The 17,530-nt window shown below is 44.8% G+C and overlaps 1 protein-coding gene and 1 non-coding gene across 2 annotated transcripts in view; one reads left to right on the forward strand and one right to left on the reverse strand.

Annotated features, from left to right (window-relative positions):
- SIL1 (SIL1 nucleotide exchange factor) overlaps positions 1-17,530 on the reverse strand; it is a 241,124-nt gene that overhangs the window by 25,423 nt on the left and 198,171 nt on the right. The window lies entirely within an intron of this gene.
- LOC149856402 (U2 spliceosomal RNA) lies at positions 12,091-12,273 on the forward strand. The gene has a single exon (XR_016438404.1). It is a non-coding gene; the product is annotated as a U2 spliceosomal RNA (small nuclear RNA).

The following is a 17,530-nucleotide window of genomic DNA, read 5'->3' on the forward strand; positions in this document are numbered from 1 at the left end:
AGAGATGTGGTGTCTGTGGAGGGGAGTAAATAGGTCAGGACTGCTTCACAGACTCAGTACTGGCTGTGGTCTGGAGATAGGGTTGAGGCAGGGATAGAAGCAGCTCAACCCACACTGCACAACACTGACTTACTGCTCCCATGACTTACAATTAGAGATGCAAGAATAATTTGTTCTGCCAGTCCTGCACCAAACATGGTAATGGGGTTGTCTGCTATGGACATCTGTCTACTACGCACTGGAACACTCAGAGTCTCATTTCACATCTGTCAAATAGCCTTCATAGGAACTTTTGGTGCTGTAAGGCCTATCGCAAATTCAAACTGGTGACCCAGTTACTTGCTTTTCATTTATGTTGAGTGACAAAACTGTTTCCACAAGATCAGAGGTGTTGGTGATAGAAGAAGATGATTCCTAGTAATACTCAGAGAATGCATGGCACTAGTACTAGCTCTGAGCCTACATGCATCTCAGGCTTCTGAAAGGGAAAAAACATTTTAATAGCACTGCTAACTCTCTTGGCTTTACTCCTATCATGACACAAAGTTTAAAATTCAAAATTTAAGAGATACTTTCAGAGAATAAAAAAATCTCAAGTAGAGATATTCAGTGGAAGAGAGAAGTATGGAAAGCAGTAACACTGATAGACCCCTGAGGCAAAAGCAGAGAACAAATTAGACATGAGCCTGCAATGCAATATGGCAGAGGAAAAATCAAATTAAACTGAAAAAGGCTACAGTGGTGAGGTGGGATTTGTGGATGCACGCTCAGACACAGCACAGAGCCAGGAGGTGAAAACCTCCGTCTGCACTGCTCTGGCAACAACGTACCCAGACAATTAGGCTCAGGTCTGGGTACCTCAGTAACAGAAAGAAGCAAACTAGACAGGACTAAATGAGAGCAAAAAGTCCACGAAGGAGCTGGAGAGACTGCCTTAGAAGCAAAGATCAACAGTAGCATGTACTTGGTGCCCAAAGAGATGAGACCATGTACTTTTTGAACGCTGGCATGAAGGAAGAGAAAAGCTTTGGGGGGAGGGGAAGGGGGTGGCTATTAGGCCTGTGCAAAGTGGCTAGTATTCGTTTCAGATTTGGCCGATTAGGGGGACAGTGATTCGATTTGGTGATTCAAATCACTGTCCCAAATCGATTCAGCTGAATTTGATTTGGAGATTTGGCTGCTGCCGAATCTCTGAATCACCCGGTCTCATCCCCTTTCCGCTCTCCCAGCCTGGCAGTGGCTGCCCGCCCGCCCCAGCTCCCAGGACTTTGGAAAAAAAAAAGGTTCGACTCACTGGGTTCTGCCTGGCAGGGGGGCGATCCCTGCTGCCACCCACTGCCCCGTGCTGTGTGGGGGGCTCTTCCATGACTGCCCCAAAGCCCAGAAGCCGCTGTAGGCACTGGTGAGTCCGGGAGGGTGGGGGTGTCATTTTTTTTCCTTAAAGGACCAGAGCTGGGGCAGGCAGGCAGCTGGGGGGGAGGGGGGTCAGGAGGCTCAGGGCACAATCCCTCATGCAACACAGGGCAGTGGGGATTGCCCCCCCCCGGCAGCACCCAGTGAGCGCGGGCTTTTTTTTTAAAGCACTAGGACCTGGGGATGGGCAGGGGATGGGGCCTGGCAGGCATCCTCTTGTGGTCCCCTCCCCCCTCCTCCAGCCCTCTCCCCCTCCCCTGCTCCCTGCTTACTGGCATGGAGTCTGCCTCCAGGTCCCCATCGCAGCAGGCGGAGACTGCCTGAATCAAAGCTCTCCAAATCTTTTCTGAAGATCTGGAGAGCTTCGAATCAATTTGGACCTTTTTCTAAGTCTCTTGATTTGATTTGGATTTGGAGATTCAGCCACCAAATCAGACCAGATCTCCTCCATATTGAATCAGCACCCAAAGCTTCGCAATAGCTACTGGCTATTAGGAGTAGTGGGACACAATTAGAGAAAGAAAAGTTTAGACTAACTATTGAGAACACAATGACAAAGGAGTAAATTCTGCCCTGCAATGTCTATGCCTATGTCCTTTAGATCTGAATGAAAGCAATGTGTGCATGTCTGATGAGTCTGGCCTTCAGCCTTGCAAAGACAATGGTGAAAGCTCCATCACTTGTGACTTTGAACTAGACTGGACAGAAATTTGGACGGTTAAGAGTCATGCTGCAAAGCAGAGGACATCAAGCACCCTCACATAGCAGGGCCTGAAACTCATCTGTCCCATTTAATCTACACCAGTAAGGGCCAACCTTTTTTGGCAGGCATCCCATCAATTAGCTCTACACCCCCTCACTTCTAAGTGCCACTCCAAACCCTTTCCTCTGCCATATCTGCTGATTTGCTTTCTATTCCTTTCCTCTGCCATATCTGCTGATTTGCTTTCTAGTCCCTGCTCTGTGCTCCCTGAGCAAGCTGCTGTTTTGCTTCCTGATTCCTGCTCCCTGTCTGATATGATGCTCTGCTTTATGCTCCCTGCCCTTTTTGCCACTGTGCTTCCTGTCTCCTCCCCAATCTGCCACATGCCACACACAGAGGCTCCCTATGCTGTTTGTGGCATCCCTGTCATGGCTTGGTCACCTCTGATCTACACCCTTGAACATGCTACTGGCTGCTTTGCCTCCTCTGTGGTGCTCTTTCCAGGCCCAGCCAGGTCATAACCAAAGCCCCCAGCAGTGACCCCTTACGGATGCCAGCAGCTGCTGTGGTGACTGACTCTGAGTGCAAGAAACCATCTCTTGTCCTGTGTTCTCAGTGTCCCCTCTGCAGTGGCTAAGCAAATTAGAAGAAGGAGAGAAACAAAGGGTGCTTGGGCCTTACTAGCAGGGATGCAAAATGGGTCAAAATGGGGAAAGAGGATAAAGGTACAAGGGTTAGGAAGTCCCCATCCCTTCAACTAATTCTTTCCTTCAGTTCCCCCCCCCAACCATATTCCTTTTGACCCACTCCATTTTCATTCTGTTCTCCCTCAAGCCTTTTACTGTACCAAACTATGCTCTCAATCTGTCCCCCATCTGAGTGCAGTATCCCCACTTTGTTTGCCTAGCAAGATTCAGAAATCCTCCTCAAGTATCCATGTGGATAAGCTCTGAGCACAATGCTGAGCTCTCTCATTTTACTGAAATACATCCAAGGGCCATTAGTACTGCAAGTACATTAGCATTCTCTGATTTTATTAACAGCTGATCTACATGAATATTCTGTTCAGCATACAGGAAGGTGGGTCTTGAGCTCATTTGCTTTGATGAAAGCATAGTCAGATGGTAAAAAGGCTGATAATCATCGGACTAGATACGACTTAATAGGTCTTTTCCATCTTCAGTCAAGGATACAGTATGTAAAATCAAAAATGTGATCAAAGTCTCTGAATCTGCAAAATATACTAAAAGATTCAGTACAGTCTATTTGATATTTGCTATAAGCTAAGTATCAAGAATGGATGTGAATGAAGCACATCTTAAAATCTCCCCAAAAATGTAACATTCATAGTACAATCTATGACTTCAAATGACAGCATGAAGATGCTTTGTTCCCAGAAATCTGAAGAGGTTTATACTTGAAATGTCTCTGGTTGTGCAATATCTGAATATCTAAATCATATGTAAAGTTTTCTCCGAGTCTGAATGACTTGAGGAATCGCACATCTGAGTAAGAATTTCAAAAGATCCTTGGAAAAGTTAAAGGCAACATGTTTTTAACAGGAGTTAAAAGCAACATGCCAATGAAGCCACACATGAAATGGACAAAAAATTTCAGCAGAAACTTTTAAATTTGATGAATTTCTGATAGGCCACGTAAATGGACTAATGCTAAAATTATTCTGACAAATAATAAAAACAATGAAAAAACAGATCATTAAAATGTCAACCATTTAAAAGGTTTGTCTGGAATTACATAAAACCATTCTTGAATATAGCAGTAAATCTCTGTGGTTTGAATAGGGCTGGAAACAAGCAACTGGATGACTGAATGCTGACTTATGGGGCTGAATTTTAGATTGCAGGTTGAAGAAGAAAAACATTAAAATAATTCAAGTGAAGTGACATGTACACCGAAGACACTTTTTCTACTGCAATTATCCAAAGCACAGATGCAGCACAAAACACTAGCAACACAAAGGATTGCTTGGTAGTATGCAGAACCTTAGAATCAAAATGAAACTCGTTTCAGGCTGACACCACAACTCTCTAAAGTGGACTCCAAGTAAAGCAGCCCATCAAATCTGATGAGCTATCAAATCTGAACTCCAAGATTGATTTTGCAACTAACCCTAACTCTGTGTAGTGCTGCCTGGCTGAAAAATTACCATTCTTTCAAGCAATGAGATACCACCAGGATCAATTCAGTAAGAGGCTTTAAAAATTACAGCACAGAAAATATGGAAATGAAACCTATTTCAAATACATCAGATCCCCCCAGACTGACTAAATAGGATAAACCAGTGCAACTAAATATTGACAATTCCTCTTCCCATGTAGGTTGACTGAAAACTGTCCACAGTCAGAGTACACCTTTGCTCTGATATTCCAGAATGCATCATCCTGTGATGGCACAATGACCACGGGAGGCCTTCTAAAGCATATAATTGGCAAATCCCTTTTAAAAGAGAGGTATCAGGTGGCTGTAAATGCCTGCAGAATATCAGATATCAAAAAGCAAAATGGGTGGCTTACACAAACAATAGGAAAAATACCTGGCAACAAATAAAACCATTGATTTAAAAAAGCAAATAGAAAAATAAAAAGCATACAAGGCCAAGTGATGCTAGTCAGATTTGAAAGGGAGAGATGTGAACAAAATGTATACCTCCCAACGTGCAAACAAGGTCAATTGTGCAGAACCAGCTTACAAAACACTGTCCTCTGAGCACTGTGTCAAAGCCAAGTTTATCATAGACAAAGGCCTTCAGAGCTACAACTGAGAAGATTAAAAGCCACCCAATAAAATGGAGGCCCAAGCAGTTGTGCTGATCAAAATAACATTAAGAAGAAAGTGAAAAACCTGACAAAAGGAAAACTAGGTTTCGATGGGCGACAAAATGCAACAATTTCACATAAAAGATGTGAAGCATAAAAGAGATGTTAGATGTTCAAAAGCACAGAGTGTAGGAAAGACATAAAAAACAGCCCAAGAAGAAAGATAAAATCTCCACATCAATGCACTGCTGCCTTCTCACTTTCTATCAGGCCAGATGACTGATAGCACTAGTAGGGGAACAAGCAGTGCTCCTGGAAGAGCAGCATGTCTCAATGTGGCATAATGGATTACATAAATGTAAGTATAGTTTTAAATGAGCAACTAGGTTACTGAGTATTTGTTGCTACTAGGAGAAGGGAATTAGATGGAGTACAGGAAATGGTTTTGTAATTTTGATGAGCTAATGTGATCCAGAAGGCAATTTAACTAAGGGAGTCCGATTCACAACCACAGATGGACAAACAGCACAGCGACTGTCAAAAATCAGAACTTTGGATTGAGACCAACCATATAGCCGTGTCAAAAAACCACCCAGAGAATCTAGATTTTTACAAATCCTGCAACATGCCTGTTGCACATCTGTCATGAGACTTGATACAGCCCTACCCCAGCACAGGTAAATCCACAGCATCCTGAACCACAAAGGACTGAACAAACAGCAGGCTAGAGAGACCCACCAGGACACATACTGTCCTCTGATGAGCATAATCACTTCCCACTGACTTTGGCATACAAACTATTTGTGTGAGTCCAAAGGACAATCTTGGCCCTTAGCAGAACAGTCTAAGGAAAGCAGCAGGATGTCTATCTAGCTTAAACCATTTAATAAAACAATCAGTCAAAAAACTTTACAAAATTCAGAGATGGGAAAATGGTAGCATCTGATGAGTCACTGTCCTGCAGGGGGCCACTGGGCCAGGCAGCTTCCCCCTCTACTTTTGCAGGAAGCTGATCATTCCCCCAAGAAGGCTAACCTGTTGAAGAGCCTAATGTTGTTAGCTGGGAAAGAACCTACCACCCTCATGGGACAAACCTTCCCCAAGTTCAGCGTTTGGATCTGGGGTAAAGGAAACGGAGATGGAAGTAGGGGCCGAGTCAAGCCCATCTCCAGTTTTTACAGTCTGGACAGCTAAATATTGCATCTCAACTAAAAATGATAGGAAGGCAGAAACAGGGACACAGCAGAAAAGACTCTGATAGCAGGGATACAGGTTTTCTATTCACCATGGAAAAATGCAGATTTTCTCTTTTTAAAGAAAAAACACAAGAAATGGCAGGTTTTCCTTCCAAGCTGGCAGGAACAGGAGGAGGGCTCCACATGCATGTGCGCATGTACACTCGTACATGGTAGCCAGGCAGCGTGCAGAGCAGCTCCCAGCAGGTACATCTCGAGGGAGAAGGGACATGGATTGAGGCCCTCATAGTGAGGAAGGGAGGGAGAGAATAGGGCTGGGTTGGGGCTAGGGGTGCTGCTAAGCCAGGGCAGTGTGTGGGGCCTGGGGTCTGGGACCAGGGAAGGAATGTGGGGCCACAAGCTAGGACAGGGGCATGGGATAGAGGCACAGATGGCATTGGTTCCCCACCACCATGCACATTCCTGGAACGGGCATGGGAGGGCACAGCCTCCCCCCCCAGATTTGTTCATGGGGAAAACACAGATGCAGGCTGCCTGCTATAGGCTTGGGGCTCCATGCACTGCTGCGCCCCACAGTCCCCCAGGGCCTCCACAGCCTAATCGGTGGGACCTCGTGAGGCAAAGCAGAGCAGGGTGGGGAAGCTCAGTGCTGCCACTAGGAGCCCAGCACCACCCAGCAGCAGCAGGGATGCCTGTGCAGAGTTGTGCCCCCTGCTGAAGCCAGGTGGGCAGGGAGTGCCTCGCCATGGCAATGCAGAGCTCCCAGTAGTGGCACTGAGCCTCTCCGCCCCGCTCTGCCATACCAGGTCCCACCTGCTGGGCTGCAGAGGCTCCAGGGAGAGGACAGCAGGGTGGGGAAACCCAAGCCTGCAGCTGCCAGCCTGCATTTGCCCCACTCCCGTGGACTCTGCTTCAGCCATGCCACCCATGGGGGAGAGGGAGCCGAGCTTCCCATGCTGCTCCAGCTGCAGCTGCTCCCACCTTCCATGGGCAGCAGCTGGGGCTCAGGTGCTGCAGACCTGAGTCCTTGGCCCTATGGCTCTGGCAGCTAGGGATCCATTCAGCAGGGCTGGGTAGGGAGCAAGGGGCACTAGGCTGGAGTGGTGTTGGGATGGTGCAGGTTGGGGAGTGAGGGGCACCAGCAGGGGTGGGGGATGAGGGGCACCAGCAGGGCAGGCAGGGCTATGGGTCAGGAGTTAAGGGTACCAGCAGGGATGGGGGGTTGTGGCTTGGGGGTTAGGGACACTGGCATGGGCAGGGCACTGGCATATCAGGGCTACTGAACACCACAAAGTAGGTGGGTGGGGACAGCTGCAGCTGGACCCACATCCTGGTAAGCAAAGGGGGCAGGGGGAGCTCTGATTTTCTATGATAAAACCCCAAAATCAAATGCCAAAATTTATATGGATTTAGAATTTATTTTATCATACTGGTCGAGGCACTGGTAGACTTTCAAATTGCTTTAACATTGAAAATATATCAATAAAGCACGGTGTTCAACTGATACCTATATATAGCGGTGTTTCATTTTATTTGCAGAAAAACATCGATTTTGGATATTTTAATGATAGAATTTGCCATTTTTATCAGAGAATTTGGGATTAAACAGAGAAAACCAGGATCCCTGATCATGAGCAATCTCAGTAGCTTCAAGGCAAAGCCACTATCCATGGCAATTCATTTAGTCAGCAGCCACAGAGAGCATCTCTGGTTGCTTCTATCACTTGAAGAAAAAAACCAAACCCAGCCAGTACAAATTCAGGAGGGCAAAGTCAAGTTTGCTAAGATTACACAAGGAGGAAGAATGACATGAGCTGCAGTGCCATAACATAGTATAACAGATGGATAATTAGATTTATACTAAGAGCTGTAAAAGTAAGGTATTAAATAAAAATATGGAACAATAAATCTGCCATAGAAAGACACCTAGCAGAGGCCCCAGCAAGATCCTGCAACTGGCATCCTCCACCCTCCAAAGAGAGAAGTGGATGGCAGAGCCAAAACATAACACCAATTCAGGACAGAATGAAATGTGGTGCCAGGCAGACAAAAGCTATGAGGAAAGGGACTATTTCAATAGGGAAAAAAAAGCCAGGAAAGAGAAAGAATTTTAGTTAAACAGCAAAAAGCCTTTCCTTTTCCTATAACCCTGAAGCAGATTAGAAAGTTAATACCAGATCTGGACAATAAAATCTTAGGTGGCATCATAAAACCAGCCATCCTAGACTGGCCTGCTAAAATGCCTGCAAATAACAGCTTGGCAGACTTTAGTTTTATCTACAGACAGAAAAAAATAAAATGGGATAAATAAAGATGCTACAGCAATGACATAAACCAGGCAGACAGGAAACCAATGCCTTGGCCATGACCCCAGGTTTTAAGAACACACCTGAGACGCTATCCTGGTTTGTATCTAGATCTTGCATGTCTGGTGAGTTTTATTTTTCTGCCTGCATGTGTCTATTCCGCTAATCAAGTATTAGTGCCTTGAAAGAGCTAATTGTGCTCACATTGTAGATGAACTTAAATGAGTGATTATCAGCCAGCATTTTCAATACCCTGGGAGATCCTTTTAAGGGTGCCACAGGATGACATGCAATGTCAACATCGTTAGGTATGCAACACTTACATATGATTACAAGACACGTACAGAGATTTCATATAGGAATAGATAGCATCAAAAACATTCTGACCTGCTCTGGTCTGATTTTTTTGCAACAGAAGAATTACTCTATTGTTTTTCCATAGTCAAAAAATGATCCAAGAAAGAGAAGAGCTTGCATTTTCCTAGGGGGACCTGGAGTCTAGAAAGATCAACAACCACTGACTTTGAGACTCATTTTCAGAGTTGCTGAGCACCTGTGGTTTCTACCGACTGTGATGGGAGAGGGTGTATGCTGTCCAGCACTTTTGTGCTCATCTAATTAAAAACCTAAATTATTTTCTGATTAAAAGCAAAGATCTTTTGGATTCCAAAGGCCTATACACATTGCGCTGTCAGCTGAATACAGAGAAAAGGGGAGGCACGCAGAAGGAAGGATATGAAATATTACTATAAGTGTTAGACCATCTTATCTGTCCAGCTGACAGTGAGGGATCATCCCCTACAGTCTATTCCAGAGTGTTTTGTCAACCTCCTATGATTTAAGGAATGGACTAGATGACTCATGCCCCATCTACAATGATCAGGAAAACTGTTTGCTCTTTTCCAGCCCAACAGTGATTGAGCATCGTTCTCACTAAGATGATACGAACAAGCATTCCATGGTCCATGCAGAAGGACATAAATGAAACTTCCTTCACAACCAAATCACCAACCCCCCACCCTGTGCTTTAGTTTGAGCAGTAAATAAACCTCAAGACTGCATGAATCAGGCTTATCAAATGTTCAGTATGCATTTCCAAAAGGCTGTTCCTCTGCCATACATCAAATGCGTCTTCCTGCCTGAAGAGATGGAGTTTGCACTATCAGATTTTTGTATTAATAAAACAAACCCATCTGGACACTACTCAAAAGCAGAACACATTTGTTTGGGTGCAGCATTAGCTGTTGTCCATAATAATTTATTTGACTTCTCTACAAAAAATCACAACCCAACAACAATAAAACAGGACCAAGAACAACTATACTACTTGGCTTCTATGTAGCTTATTATTACCAGTAGATCTGAAAGTGTTTTACAAAAGGTATCCAGGTCATAGCCGTATTAGTCTAGAGGAAAAAATCAATCAGGGCTCATGGTAGAGGTGATATCTTTTATTAGACCAACAAGATTTTTGCAAAAAAATGTCTTTAATTGCAAGCTTTTGAGCACAAACACCCTTCACTGGGCATCAGAGAAAAGATTGTAAAAGTTCTCCTTACCATCTAAGAACTGTCTGGCCAGAGGAGCTTTCTGCCTATTGATTCCTCTATGAAATATGAACTTTTATTTCTAACCGCGAGAACTTTTACAATCTTTTCTCCGATGCCTGATGAAGAGTGTTTGTGCCCAAAAGCCTGCAATTTTGCAAAAATCTTGTTGGTCTAATAAAAGTTATCACCTTTACCATGAGCTCTGATAGCTTTTTATAAAGAGAGGTCTGCATCTTCATCCCCATTTTACAGAGGGAGAAACTGAGGCCCAGGAAGATGAAGTAAACTACCCACAGTCTTCCAGCAAGTTACTATTAGAGCAGAGAATAGAACACAGTTCTTTCCAAATCCGAGCTCAGTGCTCCAGCTACTACACTGCATCTCCCCTTTGACTCTAATGTCTCTTTGCAGTACTCTTATCTGTAACCTTAAAGATCCCTAGCATGCAGGAAGGATCCTCCTGCAGCCAAATTCCCATGCCCACCCAGATCATTTGGTTTTTGGGAGGGGAGGGAAAGGGGGGTACACAGGAAAGGTGGGGAAGGAAGGGGAGATTATCTTTTACCCCTCAGAACAGATGGAAAGAACAGTCCCTACTATCAATGCTAACTCCTGTATTTACTTGAATACAAGTCAATCGGCCAATTACTTGGCTGATTATAAAATGGCTATGTTATTATTATACATTGACTGATTATAAAATGACCCTGCCAATAATTAGCTTCTATATATGGAAATTTATAAATGTGTTATAATTTTCCAGGTATAGAATCTAATTATTGGAGACTTGCCTTGAATCGGTCTTCTTCCCACTGCTACAGCAGGGAAAAATCTGGGGAACAGGGGGATGGGAAATCAGGTGCACTTTTGCCTTCTGCCCCCTTGCTGTTGCATCCTGATCTCCCTGAGCACATGGAAGTGAGCTACAAATTTGAAAACACTGACTTTGAAATAAACATGCCTATAGGAATTTGCAAATAGGCAAATAACTCCAGGTACCCACAGACTTAGTTCATCCAGGATCCATTTGACCTTTTCTAAAAGCTGCTGCAAATTTTAGTGCAGGTACTCCATAAACACACTTTTACACAGCATTTTCATACTAATTACATATAGTATAAACTGAAATTTTGTGTCTCAGGCCAAATCAGCCAGATCAGCTCTGAAGTCTATCGACTGAGCAGAACTCAATTGTTCAAGTCTGCATGGCGCTACTGTCAGCAAATATCCTACCTCTCAGACTCTTCAACTGGGGGCTTCAGATATGCCCAAACCTATGTGCAAGCCCCAAGCGTGGAGGCCTTGGAGTCCAGATGTCCCCTTAGTCTCACTTGCCCCTAGCCAAAAGGTTGAAGGAGCAAGCTAGAGGGAAAGCCTGAGAGCAATCCCCCATCACCATAAATTGTGTAACCAAGATCCTCACATTTAGAGGCATTTGTAGACTCTCATAGGGATCAGTCTGCTGATAGTGCAAGGGACTGGCCTTCACCTTCTAACTACACTAAATCATTCAAGGCTGAGAAGAAAGATATTTCCCCTGCTAAGTAAGTAAAACCACCTGGCCTGAAAACCACCTCCTTTACTGCCACTAAGCAATGATATAAACTATGTACAAACTATGTACGTTAGTCCAAAGCCAAAAGACTCATAATTTCCCATATGGTTCACTGGGCTGGGCCCCAGCAGTCAACAGCATTCCAAGACATAGTGTGCCCATAGCTTGGCATTGTACAGTATGTGGGTGTACTCCAGATACTGCCTCCCCCATCCCACCAAAAGGATCCATGTCCTAATTAGCCCCCCAGTCATGATTGGAATCAGGTGTTCTTGTCACAAGGCCAAAAATATATATGCAGAGGAGGTGCACAGCAACCTGGTCTGGCTCTGTCTCAAAGAGGGCAGGCCCACACCAATCGTATACAACAGGCCGAGAGAGGAGGTGAGACAGGGATTCTGGGTGAACTGCTTGGGGCCCCATTTGGTGATGTCTGCCAGACATTTAAGGCTGGTAAAGAAACAGAAATCATTGGAAATGGGAAAGAAAGGCAGAGCTCAGCTGTGGGAGTAAAGAAGATGCTGTAAGGTATGCAGTGTAGTGGCTTACCACCACCGGAAGAGTCAGTGCTGAGTGTAGGGAGTGCTACCATACATGTCAGTTAGATCAAGACAAGAGTACTGGGGCTTGTTCTAGCCTGCCTGATATGTCCTCCATAGGAGGTCTATATTGAGCATATTCTTTTTGGTATTGGGTGGTAAAACTGGAGCGTGCTCCATCCACTCCATGCATTGACCTGGTATTGCAGTGCTTCCAGCACCGGTGCAAAAAAACAGGGGGGGGGAAAAAAAAAAAAAAAAAGGTATTGCCATTCCCTGCTGGGGGAACACCTACCTATTTGGGGGGGGTTGTTTTTTTTTTTTTAAAGGGCTACCAAAAAAAAAAAAAAGGTTTCCCATGAGTCTTTGCCCAAGATGGGCTATGTGTTTTATAGTCATGCTCAGTGTTAGCTTCATTTAATCAGCTTCACTGTCAGTTTCTATTACTAAGCATGTGCTACTGTTGGCAGCAATTTAATGATAGACAATGTATTTAATGAGGTTTCCTTGTATGCAAATATAGGATGAGGAGCCTTTTTTTCCCCATGGTGATAGGGGGAGGGGGAAGGGGAAGAGGGGGCAGACACCTCTTCTTATATTTGAGTAAGTATGGTAATCCTCACAACCCCTGTAAGGTACAGCAGAAAATAAGCATTTTTATCATGCTTCAGATGACAGAACTGAAAGCTGAGAGGTTTGGGGTCTTGAAGAGCCCAAGCCCTGAAGACAGCCAGCATAAGAAAGAGCACAGGAGTCAGGTGGTCTAAGCTCCTGGACCTGTACTGGAGCCACCATCTAGCTCCAGTCTAGTAATTGGGGGTGCATAAAGATTTTTTTTGGCCGATACCGATGTCAGATTATTAACCAGCCACATCAGCCAATACTGATTGCTGATATGAAGCCCCACAGCTTGGAGAGCAGTGTCCTGTTGGTAAGTCTGTGGGGAAGAAGGGGCATGGGGGGACAGCTCGAGGCCCCCATGGTGAGGGTCTGGGGTAGGGGCAGAAACAGGTGCTGCCCAGCCAAGCTGGAGCAGGGCACAGGGCAGAGCCACAGGCAGCTCACTGGGGGGCACACAAAGAGATGGGGTGGGCTCAGTTCCCTACCACTGTGTGCACCCCTAGCGGAGATATGGGGGGATTGTACCCCCTGGATTTGTGCACAGGGTGAGAGCAGGCTGCCCACTGCAGGCTCAGGGACTACGCCACTCTCTTCCCAATGGAGGGGATGGGCCAGGGCCACACTTGGGGCGGGGTGGCAGTGCTACTGGGTGGCCAAAAATTCACCATAGCGGCCCCCATAGCCTACTCTCTCAGTGCCGCTACCTGCGCTGAGTGCAGACTAGCCCAGCCCCCACACCGGGAAGAGACTGGCACAACCCTGGCCCTGAGCCCACAGTGGGCAGCCTGCCCTCACCCTGTGCACAAATCTGGGGGGCATATGTCCCCCCACCGGAGCTGTGCACAGCAGCTGGGAGCTGCCCTCACTCTGGAGGAGCTGCCTGCAGTTCTGTCCTGCATCCTGATTCAGCCCAGCTGGGCAGCATCTGCCTCTGCCCCAGCCACACTTCCTCCCTCACCACGGAGGCCTTAATCTGCCTCCCCCTCCCACAGGCTTACTGGCAGTAGGCTATTCTCTAAGCTGCCAGGCTGCATTTCTGGCCACGTGCATGCTGCTGCTGCACGCATGCACATGGCATTTATCGGTGACAATATGGCCTACACTGGCCAAAAAAGCCAACTGCTGATAATGTCAATTTTTCTTTCATTAGTGCTTATACAATATGGACCAATATATCAGTGCACTTCTACTAATAATGCCTCTCTGCCTATGCATGTGTTTCCCACTATATGCTGTTTCTTACACTCCTCCTCAGTAGCTCCTCCTTAACAAGTACACCCCAGATGTTCCACAAATGAGCAACAGGAATGTCCCCATGATTATGATATAGACTAATCTTTGTGCATTAAGGCTTTACAAACTTCCAGGACAAGTGTTCAACATTTGCCCTGCACTGTCCTGAACCTGGTGTTGCTTTATATTTAGCTCCAACCTCTGTGCGCTGTGTGAAAGCAGTCTGAAGGCTGCTTTAATTTGAAATGGACTGTAATGGCAACAAGAACCTGAAAACAGCAGAGCAGCAGCATGAGAAGGAGAAGAGATGTTAGACAGGTCAATGAACTGTGTCTACGCCATAGACAACAACTGGTGCCTCCTGTGACTGAGGGGGCACCTGAAGACGCCGCCAGTCATGTTGGCGGTGGGGGGTGGAGCTGGCAAGCAGCTGCAGATGCCGCTGGCGGCATTGACAGTGGGGACAGCCCTGTTGGGGGGGCACATGCCCACCCCATGCCCTCCCTACCAGTCGCCTATGCTCTGTGCCACTGAAGAATTATCCTTGAGATGTGGTGGATCTTCTCTGGGACAACTAGGCAGTTTTTACAGATAATATCTGCCAATGGGGCAAGTAAAGAGCAGGACCCTACAGGCATGAATTTTGGTTACATTTATTAACTTTAAAAATTGGTCATCACAATAGTTTAACAGTGGTCAGCAACCCTTTCACACTGCAGACCAGAATGACCTTGCTAGAGTCACAGCCTGGAGGGCACTAGGACCCAGCTGCTGCCACTGCAGCCACCTATGCTTCTCCTCAGTGGCATGGGGACCATCCCCTGTGCAAACATCACCAGAAACTCCATATCTGTGGGCCAAATCCAGTCCCCAGGCCACAGATTACCAATGCCTGAGTTTACCTTGTGAAAGATGAATGTTCAGATGTACAAACAGCATCGAAGGAGCAGTGCAGGGTGCTGGGATGCTGGTACTTTGACTAACATGTTTGAATGTTGCCAAGTGCCCACCTGATGGATCAATGCTAATGTTTGTGAGAGATGTTAAGAGGTGGTCCATCACTAAGCCCTTTGGACTTATCATCTTATCCATTTTTTGCTTGCTTGCTTGAGTTTTCTTTGTAATACAAGCACTAACCAAAAAAAAAAAAAGTCTCTGCCGGAACTTCTCTCGGATGGGAATGACAAAAAGAATTCAGTAACTGCTCGGCTGTTTCATGCAACAGATTATGGAACAGGAGAAAGGACTTCATATTTTACTTTTCCAGTGGCATTTCCACAATAAAGTGTCCCATTTCAACGCTGCCATATGTTTCTCAACTCTTTCTGCATGTCTTGTAACTGAGAACGCTGTTATGTTACATCCAATAAATCCTTCCATTATCTGCCACTGACTTTGTTTACAGATATCTACAAGAGGACCTGCACATTTCCCATTGGCCACATGCAACATACAAGTTTCAAGTGATTACCTGCCTTTTTAAATCAACACCTATTATTTTAAAACTAAGTAAAGCCACTAGTCCTCAAAGACAACCACATCCATTGCAACTTGGGTATTTGAAGCTTTGGCCGTTTCCAGTTTCTCTGCATTTGAGAGTGCACTATTAGAATTGTTTCGAACTGGAGGAGTATATTTGCTTTACTTCCTCATAATTCAAAAGCACAAATGATCATCTTGTAGAGACCATGTATGGAAAATTTCAGCTCCAAGAGAGAATGCTGCAGAAAGTTATTATCTGGAGAAAATGAAGTCATAATAAAAATCATTTGCAACAGCAATGAAACTATTTTTTAAATTATGGGACAGAATGACTTTTTTGTGCCAATTTCCAGACACGCTTAGAGAACCATTCCTGTTAAACAGTGACTAGTATATCTTGCAGTCTGACTGGAAGAAACTTAGCAGAAGCATTTTTTTTTTTTTGTTTTCAGAAGAAAAGTATGCTTGCAACCACAGCACCTTGGACTGTGATACTGCAACTCAAGTGGTCAGTTCTTGGATGAGAACCCTCCAAGGAAACCCCCCTGTAATGTACAAGGTGATATCAGTTCATTCTTCCCTCTGAGTCATCCCTGCTCTGGCACTTAGACACTGTAGTGGTAGATGCTGGGGCTGCCACTTTCCAAATGACTGGAAATCAAGGTGATGATCATTCAAAATCCCAAGGTGCTTCCACAAACGTAATGGTTCTAGCACCAGTGTCCTGGCCAAATTTCAACCTACCAATAATTTCCCCTGTAATTCCTGTTGAGTAAGACATACCTTGCTTTCTTTCTCAAATTGCTGCTGTTACTATTGTCATTATTTACTTTTGGAAGCACTGATAATGTACTTTGTCCTTTCCACACATAAAAACAATGCAGAATCTCTGCCCCAAAACATTTATACTCAGAAAGACTAATAGAGAAAGGTGCAGGAAAAAAGATATAGTGTATAAATCAAGTGATCAAGGTAACACATTAGATAATAAACTGTTTTAGGAACACACTAAATTTGTGTATGCGCATGTGTGAAATATACTGATAATTTGTAAGAGCCTCCAATTGAGCTATAAGCAGCCCTCTTGTTATTTGTGCAGCCTACCACAGAAGTGTGTATTCAAAAGGGGCTTGAATTAGAGGGTGGCTCATTTCAGGAAGGACTGCTCATACATAAATAACGACAAAGAACAAGATGCAGGGGAAAAAGTGAGAAAATTGAGCAGCGAGGCTTATATCATTAACCAGATGGAGAAAGAATGGAGAAAGCAAAAAAGACAGGTAAGTTATGCAGGGCTCTGAAAACAAGGACAGAAAGCTTTAACCTGATGAGGTTGAGGAAGGGAGAGACAGGAGGGACTCAAAGTCAGTGTGAGATGGTTAGAACAAGCCTGGGATACTTACAGGGATGGAAGATGAGACTGCACACATCAGAACAGAGAAAAATCATCAAATCTTAGGGGCACTTTGGGAGAAGGATCAGGATTTTGAAAGGATTTGGATAGGAGGGATAAAGGAGGAAGTGGGGCACAATTTATAAAGCACTTTGAACTCTTTGCATGAAGGACATAAAATAAATGTTCTTCAGGATGCTTATTATTTCCCAATGTTCAGATTATGCTACAAGGGAACAGAAAACTTATGTGACCAGGAGTCTTAAATAGATATACTCTTCAGTCAAGAAGCAAAGAATATATGCAAGGCGCTATCACATAATCAAAGCAAGCATATCCTCATCTACATTTCCATTTACCTTCTACTGGCTAGCGGATCATGGGAGGAAAGAGGGGAAAGGACTGTTCAGTGGAATATTATAATCTTTTGGCTACGTATACATGGGCTCACAGTGACTAGCAAAGGATATTCATGCTGTCTTGTTTAATTCAAAACAAATTGTATTAAATAAATCAGTTAACTGTTATTGTCAACACAGTTGAGAAACAGATTTTGTCAAATGGGTGCCACAGCTCTATGGCACTCTGACATCAGTGCACACATTGCAAGAGCTACCTTCGTGCGACTCCTTTTTAATGTAGGCCAAACCCAGGCAAGAGACACAAACTGACAGAAAACCATCTACACAAGGAGCATGCACCAATTTATTAAAATCTGGAATTGGTATAAACTGTGTGGGCAGAGAAGCCCAAGGAGATGAA

This window comes from Crocodylus siamensis, chromosome 10 (assembly GCF_052110815.1).
Source record: "Crocodylus siamensis isolate JL-2025a chromosome 10, ASM5211081v1, whole genome shotgun sequence".
NCBI classification, from domain to species: Eukaryota; Metazoa; Chordata; order Crocodylia; family Crocodylidae; genus Crocodylus; species Crocodylus siamensis.